The sequence below is a fragment of the Felis catus genome, chromosome B1 (assembly GCF_018350175.1).
Source record: "Felis catus isolate Fca126 chromosome B1, F.catus_Fca126_mat1.0, whole genome shotgun sequence".
NCBI classification, from domain to species: domain Eukaryota; kingdom Metazoa; phylum Chordata; class Mammalia; order Carnivora; family Felidae; genus Felis; species Felis catus.
The window spans coordinates 22,903,428-22,920,547 of record NC_058371.1 but is presented as its reverse complement, the minus strand read 5'-3'; the positions used below and the strand labels follow the sequence as shown (position 1 = coordinate 22,920,547).

The window sequence follows — 17,120 nt, the reverse complement described above, 5'->3', positions numbered from 1 at the left end:
CAACTATTCATTTAATATCTATCATATGTGAAATGCTTTGATGAGAAGTAAGGATACAAATCCCAGGTTCCTACACAACTGCTAGGATTGTAAGCGGCAACAGTTTAAAGTAGGTGTAGGGATAGTTTGGGCTAGTTCCAGAAGTTGGTAATCAAGGTCAGTCAGAGTTTGGGATTAAGAGTGTATATTGTAATGATATGTGATGATGAATCAAGGTCGGTCAGAGTTTAGGATTAAGAGTGCAGATGTGATGCTGGAGGCATAGAACAGCAGCAACAGATGGTAGAAAGGCATTAAGTTTGACCCAAGTCCAACTGGACACAAACAATAAGAAGATTTAAGGCAAAGCTTGCAAGATGTAAGATGCAGGATCATACCAACAAAGTGACCGTGGTACTGAGGCAAAATTATAAAACAATGCTAGGTTCTGTTACCATGCAGGGCAATAATAGGTAAGGCTTTACTAACTGAGACTGTAGGCAAACCTGTATATTACATTTCTCCACTTGTCTATGAGCTCCATGATACATTGGCACTACTAAGGCAAATAAAGTACCTGGCATTTAATGGGTTCCCTAGAAATATTTACTGGATGGAAAAATAAAAACATGAATAAGTGAAAGGGCAGAGTCCCAATTCCAAACTCTATTGTAAGGTTTCTGTGTACCTTCAATATGTTGATTATGATTAAGTGTTTGGTTAAAAACTTTCATGGTGTGGTGACATTGTCTCTGGTGGAGGTAGGAAGATTACCGTGAAACTACCCAACACCCTTGTAAATATTTTCATTCAAGATAATTATGTTTAGTTTAAATAAGTTTTAGACAATTTCTAACTTAGGACTAAAATGGGTCCTTCAAAAAGCTAACATATGCAAGATCCCTGAGGCATAAAAGTATATAGGAATTGGGGAAAATGTAAGACAACATGGCTGCCTGAGACACAGAAAAAGTACTTCCATTTTTTGGAAAAAAAACTTTTTGTTAATGTGTATATATATATTTTTTTTTAGAGAGAGAGAGAGTGAGCAGAGGAAGGGCAGAGAGGGAGGGAAACAGAATCTGCAGCAGGCTCTAGGCTCTGAGCTGTCAGCTAAAAGCCCAATGTAGGGCTCAAACCCACGAATGGTGAGATCATGACCTGAGCTGAAGGTGGACCCTTAACTGACTGAGCCACCCAGGGGCCCCCAAAAAGTGCCTCACTGAGGATAAATTTTAGATGAAGCAGCATGCCATTTTTGCAATACAGTGCTTTTGCATGTACACAGAGGGCATAGCTCTTCGTTTCATTCACAACTGAACTGACTTCAATGCAGCAAAATATTTTGGGTTTTATATGGTAAACCCCTAGCAGTCCTCAGGCAGCAGCTAAAAGTGAGATCTTGGGAAATTAAGAAAAAAAACAAACAACACTTCATTCATATATGTTGGGAGTTATAATAAGTACTTATTTCACTGAATGCATTTTATTGAAGATGATTTTTTTTTAACAGGGAATATGTTTCTGTCCCACGTAACCATACCGTTGTATAGTTTCCCTCTAGCCACACAGTAATAACTGCTTTTGTGATGGCTTTCATGCTGTTAAGTGAACCATTAGTACTTGGCTTGTGCTATTACATAGCATCTTAATAGTGACAAACAAACAAACTTGCAAATCAGCACAGCATCATACTGAGTGCACTATCAATTTTCTTTACACTCTGTATACGCTTAAATTTAAGTTCAATACAGTGAAACTCATTCTAGTAACATTTTTAGGTCTTGCAGATATGTTTTATTCTGTAATTAATATATGAAAATATGAACACTGATAAACATTACAAATGTTTAATGTTTAATTTTTAACTTTTGTTTATGTTTATTTATTTTGAGAGAGAGCAAGAACGAGCACGAGCGAGGGAGGGGCAAAGAGAGAAAGGGAGAGAGAATCCCAAGCAGGGTCCGTGCAGTCAGCACAGAGCCCAACGCGGGGCTTGATCTCAGGAACCGTGAGATCATGACATGAGCCAAGATCAAGAGTTGGAGGCTTAACCAACTGAGCCTCCCAAGCACTTGCAAATGTTTAATTTCAATAAATAAATAAAAAAAAAGCTAATAGCTAAATGAAGACCCAACAACATACCCCACAGTCTTTAATTAAGCTGTCTCATCCAGTTAGCTCAATCTAGTTCGAACATTGGACTATGAAAGCTAGAATTAGAAGTTCAGAGTGGACAAAGAGACCCATTATATACAGATTCTACTGATGACCACAAACTACGTGCCATTGTCATCAGTGTTTCCCTCAGTGTATACTGTTGATTTTAAGGTGAAAAAGCAGTAGGGCTGCATAGCTAAGAGGACGGCATGCTTACTACTGGAATACAGAGCAGAGCAGTGGTGACCAGCATTGGGGATGGGAAACAGGGAATTACTGGGCAAAGGATGTAGACTTCCAGTTATAAGATGTAGAAGATGCTGGGGATATAATTTAAAGCAGGATGAATATAGTTAAAAATACTGTATCATATAAAGTTGCTAAGATCTTAAATGTGCTCACCACAAAAAAAGAAATGGTGATTACGTGACAGGATGGAAGTTTTAGCTAATGCTGTAGTGTTAATCACCTTGCAGTATATAAGCGTATCAAATTCATGGGTTGCACACAGTGTTACAAGTCTTTATGTCAATAAAGTGGGAAAAAATACTGCACAGAATACACTTTAAAAAAAAGTAATACTTGCTTTAAAAGAAGTTTAAATGCAGGATGAAACTTCATTTATTATAGTTGGGTTTTCTAATGAATTCTAGATTCTGATTGCATAGGACTTTTTTTCCCCCTCTTACGAATTTAGGTAAGAATGACAAGCCACTGGAATGCTTTGTGCCTTTTAAGACTTCATTTAGTGTCATAAAGAACAGAGACTTTCTATTAGGCCATAACTAAAGGCACTGGAAAAATCTACTTCAGTGTTAATACAAAGCACTTAAAGGTAAAATAGAACTTTTAAAGTTTTTTTTTTGTTTTGTTTTTTTCTCACCCACCAAGTGGTTGTCCTTGCAACAAATGCCACTGAAGAATGACATAAACAACAAAACCCCATATAAAATGTCTTGCTAGCTCATAAGCAGGATTTGGGTCCAGGTAGAGTATTGTAATGCTGCAGTCTACTTGTAGAAAACACTTGTACAGAATTCATTATTAATTGTAGATTGAATACTTTGTCTTTTGCACGTTTCTTAGATGCAAAAAAAGAACAAGATTACAATGACTGCAGTAAGCCTTGGTGATGATATAATAAGTATCCGAGGGCACTGAAATCCAAATACTCTCCTAATCTTCCTAATCCAAATTAGGAAACTAATGGCAGTGACTCGGGAAAAATGAATTTCACCATACTATGCCACCAGAAATATTTACCTTTGAAATCATTTTAGTTCAGTTTCGTGAATAACTGCTGTGTGCCTTTCACTCTGTGTTGTTCTGGTGCTGTCACAATATTCTGCGCTTAATTCTCACGTTCGTAAATTTCACAGTTTAGTCAAGGGTGCAGGTTAAGTAAATTATAGTTCGTTTCTGATACAGTGTGACAAGAGCTATAATCGTGATAAAAGCAAAATGATACAGGAGCACAGAGTAAGGAGTTATGAAAGACCTTTTCCCTAAGGCTGAATATTGTAGGAAAAGTAAAATTTCGTCAAAGGAGAAATGGGAAGTATATTCAAAATAGGACAGAATGAGCAAAGGCCACATGCCTTGTCCAGAGAACAAAGTAATTTTGTGGATTAGTGCCTATAAATGTTGATTGAGCAAGGAGGCTATCACAGATAACTTTGTGCTAGATTATGAAGCATCTTGAAAGCCTTGTGGTAATTTGCTATTAATATTGTGAGGAGTAGAAAGTCATGGGATAATGTGAGGTAAGAGTTGGGTGGAGTGACCTGAGAGAATGTTTATTTAAAAGTCATATTGCTAGGCTGCACCTTTCCTGGTCCTTTGGCTATAAACATCAGGCTTTTATTGGAGCTTTGGAGCTCTTTTTTTTGTGTGTGTGTGCTGATCGGGTGGGGGTGTGGGTGGTATCTGAGCCCACAGACATTTTCTGGCTTGCTGGCTTCTCCAATATCATCCCTTCCCAAATACATCAAGTGCAAAGGAAAAACGGTGAATTCACTGTTGTGTTAAACCTGGGTCCCTGAGATCCCTAGACTGTATGCTTCTTTCTCTCTACCTTTCTAAGTCTTTTTATGTTTGTTTTATGTATAACATCCAGGATTTAGGGCAGTATTTACAGGAAGAACAGGGAGAAAATATACTTAACCATCTTATCCAGAACCATAAGTCTTTTTCTTTTAATGTGTTTTTATTTCTTTTGTGAGAAACAGAGTGCATGTGAGCAGGGGGAAGGGATAGAGAGAGGGAGAAAGAGAATCCCAAGCAGGCTCCATCCCACAAATGGAGAGATCATGACCTAAGCTGAAATCATGAGTCAGACCCCTAACGAATTGGGCTCCTCAGGGGGCCTCAGAACCAGTAATCTTAATTTGACTTTTAGGGTCCCCTGCGTGGCTCAGTCAGTTAAGTGTCCGATCTCAGCGTTCATGGGATCAAGCACCACATGGGGCTCTGTGCTGACAGTGCAGAGCCTGCTTGGGATTCTCTCTCTCCCTCCCCTTACCCCTCTCCTTGCTCACATGCACTCTCTTTCTCACAAAAGAATTAAGCTGACTTTTAAAAATTGTTATAAAATATACAGTGTAATAGATTTTAAATGCATAACTTGACAGGCTCTGATAAATACATGTATCTTTCAACAGTCAAGATATAGATCATTTGTATTCCCCTACAGGTTGTTTTTAGGTCCTCTTCCATTAATACCCTCCCCCTCATGGGAAGCCACTGATTTTCATCACCATAATTAATTTGCCTGCACATGAATTTAAAACAAAACAAAACAAAAAATATTGTATGTGTCTGGACATTTTTGCTTTACACAATGTTTTTGAGATATTTGAAGTGATTTATAAAACATCTTGTGCATGTGTATATATTTTACTATTAACATCTTTAAACCATAGGACAGTATATTAAAAGTAATGTTTTAGGAAGGAATTTTATAGTAGATATAGCGGTTGTTCTGGGTGTGCAGAGGTGGTTGGTGGGTCATCATCAAAGTAGGTGCACAGAGATGTTGATTTCCCCACAGTGTCCTTGTTAGCAGTTGTTAAAGCAAAGCTAAATGTAATAGAACTTCTTGGCATAAGAAAGTCATTTCAGTGTCGCATAAGTAGGAATGGGAGAGTATAAGATCTTGGGATCAGGACTTAGATGGTTTAAGATAGGCTTTTTAACACAGGGTCTGATTTGGATCAGGCAAAGTTCTGTACAGAACCGTTTAGGTTTGTTGGATGCTGTGAGGCGAGAATGGTAAAGTACGTGCTTTGGCCAGGTGTTCAGACTCTTGTCTCTGATCAATTGATCTGTAAGAATTTCCTGAAGCAAACAGTGAGGTTATTTTTTGGGTGGATAGTCTTATCTTTGCCAGGCAAAGATTTCTTTGGACAAACTACTAAGTCATGTTGACACAGATAGTCTCCGTTCTCACAGATAAGTTAAGAGGCTGTTGATGAATTTCAGGTTATTAAGGCTGCAATCCAGGTAGTAACAATGTGATAAGAATGGAAGAACCATTATATAAGGAACGAATAGGGTGTGTGTGGAGTAAAACTAAAGGGATTCGGTTTTCAGGGGCTAATGGGGTTTTATTAATTTTTTTTATTATTTTTTTATGTTGATTTATTTTTGAGACAGAGAGAGAGCATGAATGGGGGAGGGTCAGAGAGAGAGGGAGACACAGAATCTGAAGCAGGCTCCAGGCTCTGAGCTGTCAAGCACAGAGCCTGACGCGGGGCTCGAACTCACAGACTGTGAGATCATGACCTGAGCCGAAGTTGGAAGGTCAACCGACTGAGCCACCCAGGTGCCCCCCCCCTTTTTTTAATGTTTATTTTTGAGACAGAGAGAGACAGAGCATGAACGGGGGAGGGTCAGAGAGAGAGGGAGAAGGGTTTTTATTTTTATAGACACTTTGCCTTGTCATTTATTCTTTGAAGACTTTTCATAGTTCTTATGGATGGAAGGGAGTCTAGAAGTTATTAAAGCCAGAGTCCTCTATTTGAGTGACAAACCCCTTTATGACATCCGTATTGAATAATAGTTATTGAGCTTCTTAAACAATTTGGATGGTAGGGCACTGGATTTCTCACAAGGTAGCCAATTTTAGCTTTATTTGTTGGGAAGATGTTGCTTCTGTGGAGCTGAGAGCTATTCTTCTTTGTGATGTCTAACTCTAGTATTAGTCCTTTCCTCCCCGCACTCTGGAATCTCAAATCTGGACTTTCTTAGGCCGCCGATTTCCAGTCCCTTCATGTCGTAACTCCTCGCCATCCTGGTTACGGCGGTGTCTTTCTTGCTTTCTAGTCTGTCAGTGCCACGCTGAGAAACTGCGCCGTCCAAGTTTGGATACCACTCTCCACATGTCTTCCCAACAAGGGAGAAGTCCAAGCATTTCATTTCTGGGTACCAAACCTACATTACCTAAAAGAAATTCACAACAATTAACAAAAACAAAGCTAGCTTTTCTGTTAGCTTTTCTGATAGCTATATCGGACTCAGGTTAAAGTCCGGATTCATTTGGTTTCAGCATTACCTGGCACGGTTGAAGACTACCAGGAGTGGAGTTGCAGAGAGTGGAGCTGAAGGTGCCCGTTTATGTGCATGATCCGTGGAAGTGTATCGCCCCTGTTTGTTAATTCAGAAAAGACCATTCTGCCCTTGGCTTCATATCGGTGCCCCCGCTAAAAATGAACGGTGTAACAGAGTGTTTGTAATGAGGTTGTGTGAGTCAGGAAGTCAACACTCCTGCAAGTTAAGAGAGAAAATGTAGCTGTGTTTCTGAAGTAATCGGCCTCACACACTTTAATGGTTTCAAAAAGGAGATTTGAAAATATTGTCAGAAGTCCAAAAGAACAGACAGCTTTTGGATTTCTGGTTTTCTTAACTAAGCCTCTGTCCTTTGGTAATGAACTCTTAGGGAGAGATACAACATACTTGAGTCTACTAGTTCTTTTTTTGAAGCCGCAAACAGTTGTGCAAAGGAGGCAGCCTTGAAGCTATCTTGTTACTCTTTAATTTAGATCCCGGACGAGGCAGAACTGCCAAGATGCTTGCCGTTGACTCCCCACATGGTGACAACAGTCCCATTCGAGCTGCACGGCTTGCTGCACTTAGGGAAGGAAGTGTCTTTCTGATGTCTGCGAATTCAAGGACTTTGTAGAAGAAATAGCGGGGGCACTAGTGCAGCTGTAAACTTTAAAGAGACGTGTGATGTGAGCCTAATTAATTACAGAGTATAATATCCTGCTAATAGAGGTAAAACAAATACTATGTTCCGACTACCCTACACTATTCATTTCGTTCTCTGAGCTATTTTAAGAGAATTTCCCCTTCAAGTTTAGCATACTTTAGGCCGCAAATGAGTGAGGAAGCTGAAGTTTCAGTCTTGTTTTTAACACGTATGTATTTTATATTTGTCAGTGATGCTCAGAGTGACAGTTCTGGGCAGCCTCGTCTTCATTCAGCAGAAGTTTAAAGAGGGTCTGCTGTGTGCCAGATGCTGTCCTTGTCTGGCTGCTAAGTGAGCTTGGCGAGGAACTGCAAATTAAGTAGTGAACAAAACAGATTAATCTCCTAACCTCTGAAAGCTTTCATCTTAGTTGGGGGAAACAGACAAATGAAAAAGCAAGTATGTCAGCTGGTACTAAGTCGAGAAAAATGAAGCAGAGCGCTTGAGGGTTGGGGAGAATGCTTTTTTCCATAGCGGTACGAGAAGGCCTCTCCCAAAAGAGGTCATTTGAGCACAGACTTGAAGGAGAGGAGAGAGTGAACGAGCAGCAGCAGCAAATTGAAAGAACTTGAGGTGCGAACATGGTTCATGTTCTGTAGGAATAGCAAGGAAGCAGCGTGGCCTTGGCAGTGAGTGAAGGAGAGAGTGATACAGGAGATTAGCCCGATTGCCGGCCTCCAGGGGCACGGGCAGCCGTGCGAGTGCGGGTCGGTGTGCGGAGGTCGCACGGCCCCATAAGCTGTGGGACAGACTTTGGACTTTGATCTGAGTGGGAGGCTGTCTTGACAGGAGGATATTAAGCAGAGGAGTGAGATGAGCTGACATTTTTAAAGAATCACTTTTACAAAAAGACAGCCACAGAGCTTAGCTTTCATTAAGTTCATGGCAACTAATAAAGCGGTTCTTTGCTTACATACTGGTTCTCCATAGCACATATACTGCCCCTCCTCATCCAACACAGAAACGCATTTTGGAAGTACAGGGAAATATTTTTGCTTTTATCGTGACTGACATTTAGAGACCAAGGATCAGAGAAGCAAAATGTTCTGCAGTGTGTGGGATACTCACAATGAAAATCATCCCGCACCAAATGTGCCCCCATTCAGAAGAACACGGCCCAGGAGTAGTACCTCGGTAAACATGAATGACAGTTGGAGAAGGTTTTCTTTCCTTTCTGTTCCCTTCCCTCCTTCCTCTTCCCCATCTCTATTCCTGTCACCCTCCATCTTTTCCTTTTTCTTCTGCAACAGATTTGGGATGTTTGGGAATACAGAGAATAAGCAATCTTTGTTTCTGTGTGACTCAGCTTTATCATCGTAGATTTTTAGTTTTTCATCATCATAGACTTTGCAATGGGAAGGATCCTTAATCATGTACATTTTTAGGTAAAGAAACCAGAAATCGAACAGGTTACATGGTTTGCCCAAAGCCGCATAGCAAGTTGGCATTCCATATTTTGTGGCTTTATTTGATCACTATGTTATTTACATTTTTGTGTTTTTATGATTCAGTTGTTCAAAGATCGTTTAAAATGTCCTGGAAGCATGATTTTTTTTTTTCCTGACCTTTTTAAAGACAGGAGTTAGAGCCATAATCCACCAGGATAATTATTCCAAAGGAGAGCGGACACAGTATTTTGGTGATAAAAAGCAGTATTGGTGGAATATTTTCCTAGCTTTTTATGGTGAGTGGAACTTTATGGTGGTGTAGATTTTTTTTTACATATATATTTTGAACAAAAATAAACTAAATTTTGAAGTATTCTAAACATAAATATTTAAGCAGTAAGATTTCTTAAATTAGTGTTTTCTAAATTTAATACAGGGACACTTAGGTGGCTTAGTTAAGCTTCCACCTCTTGATTTTGATTCAGGTCATGATCAGGCAATTTGTGAGATCGACCCCCACATCAGGCTCTGTGCTGACCGTGTAGAGCCTGCTTGGGATTCTCTCTCTCTCCCTCTGCCCCTTCCCCTCTTGTGCTTGTGCTCTCTCTCAAAATAAATAAATAAATATTTAAATTAGAAAAAAAAAAAAGAAAAAATGTCCAATTCAGAAACTATTCCTTTTTGCGAAACCGTTTTTAGAAACCAAGATGAATATAATATGTGTTAAATATATGTGTTTATTAATTTACATAAATTTAGAAGAGTCTTTATGTAACCAGCTTTTTGTAACATGATAGAGCTACCGAACTGCCTTTAAAATAACTCTTGCCCAAGAAAACTTTCTCAGAAGATTGTATCCTAACCCCCTTGAGCATTACTCTGTGATAGATTGGAAGAAATAAGGTCTTCATGCATCTCGTCTTTGTAGTACTGTTTTACTCCCATGGTGATGGCAGGTTGGGTTTTTCTTAGATATCTTAGAAATAGCTTCTCTTTCTGCTGCCGTTCACTCTTTATGCTCTAAGTCTTATTTATAATCAGATAAAACTCCATATTCCCTTTTTCACTCATAAAGCTTGAATCCCTGTGATAGGACTCAACAGAGATCAAATCCAAGGCATCCATTTTCTTCTCGTTTCTTATATGTTGCTAATTTGTGGCTTAGATGCCAATTAAATGTACTCTTTTAGGGTGGTCTTACTGTACATGGTTGAGTCTCTCCCCAGTTCCAATAATGAGTCTAACACAAACAGTGATCTTTTGTACCTGATTGAACTAGATTGTGCTGTAGAGACAGCAGCGATATCTGCTACTTTCTCAGGACTCCTGATACAGCAAAGTATTGCGTATTGCTCCCTGAATTTTCAGTAAATAACGACTGTGAAAGGTATATATTTGTGGTATGTCTTGATGCATGTTTATATATCTGCTGCTAGAGCCTGGGATATTATTCTTTGTATTTATTTTATCAGTAGGTCAGTTAAGAGAGCAAAGGGAAAGAGGAAAACGTTATTTCTCATGAACAGCATTCTATTTTGAGGTAATTTTCCCAGGAAATGGAACAAAGGTTTTTCATAATATATAATCTAACAAAGACATTCTATTAGGTATTAAAATACTTACTCTTAAGTAGGCTAATTAAGAAAGTTAACTTTCAGACTTTCTTCACAACTTTGCATTTATTAGTCAAACATCACAGTCAAAACGTGAATACTTAAAAAGTGTTTGAAGTCAGAGTAGAAGCTTCCATTCTGAAATTATGTTTGCAGGAGTGGAGAAAAGATAATACTATAATGTTTTTATACATAGTATAGCCAATTTCATGCTGCTTATATTAAAACGTACTCTATAGTAAAAGAAAGATCATAATACAGTGGTGATGAATATTTCATAACTTGAAAACAAAATCACAATTATGCCTGTGTACAGATGAAGTGTGAACCATATTGAACTCTTGATTATGCAAAAATGTGGTCATGAACATATTCTGAACATCATTCTACAGCAGTTTCAACGTTTTAGGAATCTAAAGCACTTCTAGAGAAGTGTATATTAAGCTGTCAACTTTATTCTGCTCTTTATTCCACTATTTTGTCCTTTTGGAAGTAAACTCATGAAATGGATTCAGGCTTCCAGAGCAACATTAAAAACAATGATCACTAGAAGAATGCTAATTTTGGTCATTCAGTCGTAGGAATTCTATAAATCACCATTTGCTAACTGTAAAAGAAGTAGATTTAATGAGTTTTAGACTCCCATTTTTTTTTCTGAATACTGATTTTGTTTTCTTTTTGCATCATTAAGTCTCTCCAAGTTTTACCACACTGTTTAGTATCATATTAAAAAAAGTCTGTAAATATATAGAACTGGTGGTTGTAGTTGGGAGAGTCATGGTGGGTAGATGAAATAGGTGAAGGGGATAAGAGGTACAGACTTCTAGTTTTAAAATAAATCACGGGGATGAAAGGTACAGCATAGAAGACACAAAAATACTGTAAAAACTTTGTATAATAACAGATGGTAACTATACTTACTGTGGTGAGCATTTGGTAATGTATGTAATTGTTGAATCACTGTTATACACCTGAAAATAATATATTAAATGTCAGCTACACTTAAATTTCTCAAAAGTCTTTTGAACTAATCTAATTTTATATAAGATGGTATTAATCACTTTGGGATTCAGCTTCTGCTTTCATAGTGCCTATAAAGACTAAGTGAACTAGGTAGTAGGTTAATGGAAATGCAGATACAACTGGAAAATGCTTTTGCCAAGTTACTCTCAAAAGCTTTAAGTTTAGGGTTTAAGAAAATCTGAAATTAGGTTAAAGTTGTTGGGCTTCTGCTTCCTATCCTGAACTTCGGTGACAAGCACCGTAATGACAGTGTTGAATATAATACAAAAATGTGTAAGGTGAATGGCTTCTGTTCTCTTTTTAAAACCTATACTTTTAGCAAGTAATTCTTGACCATCTATTGTATCAAGCACCCTTAGCCACTGTAAATCAAAGAAAAATGGGTCCGTTTTCTCTCTTCGTATGCTCTCAGATGTACAGGGAAAACGACAATGACCATACAACTCAGTGGCAGACAGATGTAAGGCTGGACATGTTTTCATGGGAGCAAAGAGGGGGCAGCAGCTTACTGCTGCATCATCAGGAGATGATGCATCATCAGGAGAAGAAGAAGGAGAAGTGGAAGGACCCAGACCTTTAAGTTGAACTAGGATTTTGACAAGCAGATAATTGTCTTCTTTTCCTAAAGCTCCTATAACAAAGTGTACCACCAGCTAGGTAGATTAAAACAACAGAAATCTGTTCTCTCATAGTTGGGAGTCCAAAGTATGAAATGAAGATGTTGGCAGCCTTGGTTTCTTTTGGAGGTTCCGAGAGAGAACCCCACCCCACCCCCCCTCTGCCACACACACAACTCTCTTCCAGCTTCTGGGGATTTGTGGCAGTCCTTGGCGTTCCATGACATAACTGTTTCACTCCAATCTCTGCCTCCACCTTCACAAGCACCTTCTCTGTGTTTCTGTCTCTTGCAGTGATACCCTCCTTGGATTTAGGACCCACCCTAATTCAGTATGATTTCAATCATAACTAATTACATGTGGAATGACCCTATTTTCAAATGATGTCACACTGAATTTCTAGGTGGGCATGAATTTTGGGAGTCACTGTTCAACCCCCACTACACTGGGCAAAGTAGCATCAAGTAAAGAAAATGCCTAAAGGCATAGAGGCATGAAAAGTTACTGGAAGGTTCAGGGTAATAAATTTAGAGGAAAGAGAGTAATTGAGTACCATTCAAGCGATGCTGCCACAGTTAATTGGCACAGGTTTGGACAAGCCTTGTGGGCTACACAGAGATGTTCAGAAGACCATCTTCTGTAGGCAGTGGGCTCCCAGGAGCCTATCAGCCTTTGGGCTGCACGGGCAGATACGTGTTTTAGGAAAGTGACGTATGAAATCATTCAAAGACTAGTTTGGAGATTGAGGCAACAGTTGAAGAAAAGTGTGGTAGTGACTATAGACTGATTATTACAGAACTTCATTGGTAGTAAAATGAGCAGAGTTAAAAAGAGGATTGCGATGATTTTCAGATTTGCTTGGGAGACAAGTTGATCATGTATGCCATAACTAGGATTTTGGGTGGGGATGGAAAGAACATTGATATTTTAGATATAGCATGTGGTTGATCAATCAATTAGGAGTTATTTAGCAACGCTTTCTGTCTAGCATTATGCTGTGTACTTTGGAGATTAATATGCATAATCATGATCCTATTTCAAGAACTTTAGAAACCATTTATAGTCATGAGACTAATAAAAGTGAGGTGGAAAACAATTCAAATCAGAGCATGACCAAATGTAAACTTAGTGGTTCTGATTTATAAATACTTGAGAGTTTCAGATTAGGAAAACATCTGTGTGGAGTGGAGTGCTATGAAAAGCTTCACTGAGAAAATGGTACTTAATTTAGATTTGATAAGTCATATTTAAGTTGGTTCAAAGAGGATTAGAAAACACTCAAAATGATAGGTGATCATATGTTAAGATGGGAAGGCAGAAATGAAAGTAGTTTGTGCTATATATACAGGAAAGATAGCCTCAGGGAGGCCAAACGTTAGATTGTATTAAGTTTGGAAAGGTACATTGCAGCCAACGTAATCTATCTTGGAAGGTCAAGGTAGGCAGATTCGTTACCTGTTTAGCTGACTGTTTAGTTACCATTGAAAAGAGGGAGGTTTTTGTTTGTTTGTTGGTTTTGGGGTTTTTTTTGGTGATGCTAACTTGACAGCTGGGTACAGTTCGGGTATTTTACTAGAGGGAGGAAAGCCAATCTGGAGCTTTTGCCCAAATCGAAGTATGAGATGATGAGAACAAGCATTACTAGAGAAGTTGGATTCTGTATATTTTGGCTACTCCTTGTATTTCCCAGTTCTCCTTTGGCATATTGAACTGGGTAGTCTGTCATCTTGGTGTTTTATGCCTTCATTTTCTTTTTCCTTCTGACTTATCCTTTATTGCCCTCATCAGAATCTAGTTGAAGGCAACTCACGTGAGCCATCTAAATACACCGTACCTAAGAGCACCGGAAAAGCGATGAGCCATGTGAACAAATGGGTGATGATGACAATGATGATGACGAATTACCTCTAATGTGTTAGGAGCTTACTGTGTTACCTCCTTCAGTCTGTGCAGTACTCTTACATGAAGTAGTCGCTATTATCTCCTAGTCGAAAGTGAGGAAACTGTGACTCAGAAAGACTAAGCAGCTTGGTCAGAGTTGCAGTGGAACCTAGATCTGGCCACCTGTGTAGCCTAGATTCACAGTCACTATGATACTAGCACGGTGACTCACCTTTGTCTTGCTCCTGCTGCAGTCGATTAAATTGATGGCTTCCAGATTCAGCTTCCCAAGTTACATCTCTTTTCTGGTCAAAGTCCCCTGTGACTTCTTCATGCCTCTGAAATTAAAATAAGGTACAGTTATCTCTGCCTTTTAGCCAAGGCCCCTCCAAATGTAGTGACAACCCACATTTCTAGCTTCATCTCTACTTCCTGGTAGCCCTGTATAAGACTATTATTTCTCACCTTACTGCTCCCCCGACCTGCCCTTTCTGGAAATGTTTCATTCTTCTGTCTTCTGTTGAAATTTTACTTTAGGTTTTATCTAGCTTTTGTGATACCTTCCAAGAAACATGTTGTTTGTCCATTCTTCCTCTTTTTATAGGGCTTCCATTTAATTTTTGTTTGTTTTATATTTTAGGTAATATATACTAACGCAAACTGGATTATAAACTTCTTGAATGCAAAAACTCAGTTTTTCTTATTTTTGTGTTATCTAGCACAGGACCTGGTAGTTTTTAAAACCTAGATACGATAAAAGAGTAAGGATGGAAGTGAGTTCTGACCTAAAATGAGCCCTCATTCTATAGTCAGTGATCAGTTTGCTTTCTCGACAACTGGAGTAAAAGGATTTAAAATCAGCAGATTCATTGAATTACCCAGAAATGCCTATGGCAGAGCAAAGGCATTGCTGAGCTGATAAAGAAATTACTTCCGAAACTCTCAACTGTTGTTTTTCCAGTTACGTTCTGGTTATTGGCTGCATAGACTCCTCAGGGTATTTGATAAAATGAAGATTGCAGAAAATGGGATGCAGAAGCAGACCTTTGTAGCATGATTCCCAGGTTATACTGGTTTTGTTTATCTGAGTGGAAGTGGAATTTCTACAGAAGCATCTCATATATTTAGAAATATTTACAAATCCTAAGTCGGCAGATTAATTTTCATGAAAAGAACACACCCGTGTAACTACCACCAGATCAATAACCGGAATGCAACCTGCATTCCAGAAGCCACTCCATACCCTTCTGTAATCACTAAGTTATTTACCACCTCAAGCTGCCCACCCTCCTGCCCAAGGCTTTCCTGAGTTTTCTGTACATTAAATTGAAGAACTTCTGCCCAAAGTCCAGCCTTGCTTCTGGTAATGTAGACATAATAAACATTATTCCCCAAACTACTACCTCCTTTTTCTTCTTCCCCACTTTGTTGTCTTGTCTCCCCTCCCTAACAGTTGCCCTCCTTTGTAATAAGAGGCTATGAAAAATTTCTTCTGAAGAATTCATCTAAAATTGTCCTCTGTGTTTAACTTCTTAAGTTCTCAGGTTATATTTCTCCCCCTTCTCTTGTAGTATTCCATTGTTAGTCCAATAGGCACAGAATATTCTGCCCTTTTTCTCAGACATTATTTGGACGATTGAGAGAATAAGCATAATTTCATAGTATATGTGCCACTAATAATTTATTTTACTTTTTCTAAACCAAAAGCATAGCTTAGGAAAGATGTTACTAGGTTTTAGACGCCCCCCCCCCCAAAAAAAAGGTACATAGCTGTATTTTTAACTTGCTTTCAGCGTTCATCAAAGACTGTTAATTTAGGAATTTATGATAGTTTAATATCCTCTTGAGAAAAATTTACCATTGTTGATTTGTGCCTACGTATACAGGCCTGTTTTACTAAGCCAATGGAGACTGCAGAGTTTTATCTGAGTTCTGTTTACTTTACTCAACAAATATCTTTTAGCGAATGATAGAACCTTGATTATTTATATCCATAAGGATGTTACTAATTGCCAATATATTTTGTTTACTGAAGTAAGTTTTCCACTTAAAAATTTTTTCTTGACAATTGGAGTCATTCTACTCTTTAAGAATCTGTCTTAAAATGTATACCTTTCTTCTCCCCCCAGTTTGATATAGTCAGATTTTCACTATATTTTTGGAAACTGAAAGGAAATCATAAACAGGAAACTAACTCTATGAATACATAATGTTATGATTTATTAAATAGAACATTGCAGTAGCTGCCATATGATATATTCCAGTTAAGAAGGATAAATTATAATAATTGCTCAGCCCTTTATTTTTTATATTTTCAAGAGAAAAACCCTCCAAGTTGATTTGCACAGTTTCTGTAAATGATGCACATTTTTATTTCTTAGAATCTTTGTGTCATTTATACTCCTTTTTGGAAGTGTCACTTTTTTTTTTTTTTTTTTTTTGCAATACTAAAGACAATCACATAGTAACTTTTTTGAAAAGTAAGATTAGAAGGTCTTAAAGGACTTTTAAAGGTTATCTAATTCATTCTTCTGTCTTCAGATATGGTAAAAAAAAAAAAGTTTTTAAAAAGTCCCTTTGTTGAGAACACCCATGCTGTCAATTCTTTGAGCACAGTGCCTTCATATTATCATTTTTCTTTTTAAATTCCATAACCTACCTTTCCATTCCAATTAAGCTGCTCATTTAGGAACTAGTACTTGACGTCTCATCAAGACTTGTAACAATTCCAAAACCAAGATCTCAAACTTGAAATTATTCATTGAATTCAATTTTTTCTACTCTCTTATTTTTGCTTATTCTGATCTTTATTCCTTATCCATTTTGTTGGATCTCTCCTTTATTTTCCTATTCCATGAGCCTCTTTAAAGGACTTAACTGTTCTCCTAAGGACACTAAAAGCTATCTTTCCTTAGAATCTCCAGGCTCTTTTTCTTCAACCGTATCCTCCTTACCAGCCTTCATTCCTGTTAAGCTCTAGTCTCTATTTGGCTGCTACCCATAAAACACTGTGTCCAATTATAAAGTTTTGTTTTCATTTAATGTATTCCACACTTGTTTGCTCCTAAAGTTTCTTACTACTACACCTGTATCCTAGTTTTCACACTCATTAGGCGATCTTCTTTCCTGTGTAAGATACCAAAAGAGTTGCCTGTGCCCCGGAAGTTACTTCCCTAGTTCACTTCAGCCTGGCACCTGTACCCACGAAAAT

The 17,120-nt window shown here is 38.2% G+C and overlaps 1 protein-coding gene and 1 long non-coding RNA gene across 9 annotated transcripts in view; one reads left to right on the top strand and one right to left on the bottom strand.

Moving 5' to 3' along the window:
• Positions 1-17,120, top strand: part of TUSC3 (tumor suppressor candidate 3) — a 284,190-nt gene that overhangs the window by 193,750 nt on the left and 73,320 nt on the right. The gene's annotated exons all lie outside the window — the stretch shown is intronic.
• Positions 14,139-17,120, bottom strand: part of LOC123385173 — a 227,087-nt gene continuing 224,105 nt past the window's right edge. The window contains exon 4 of the long non-coding RNA XR_006597334.1: positions 14,139-14,247. This is a non-coding gene — a long non-coding RNA (uncharacterized LOC123385173). The remainder of the gene's footprint in view (positions 14,248-17,120) is intronic.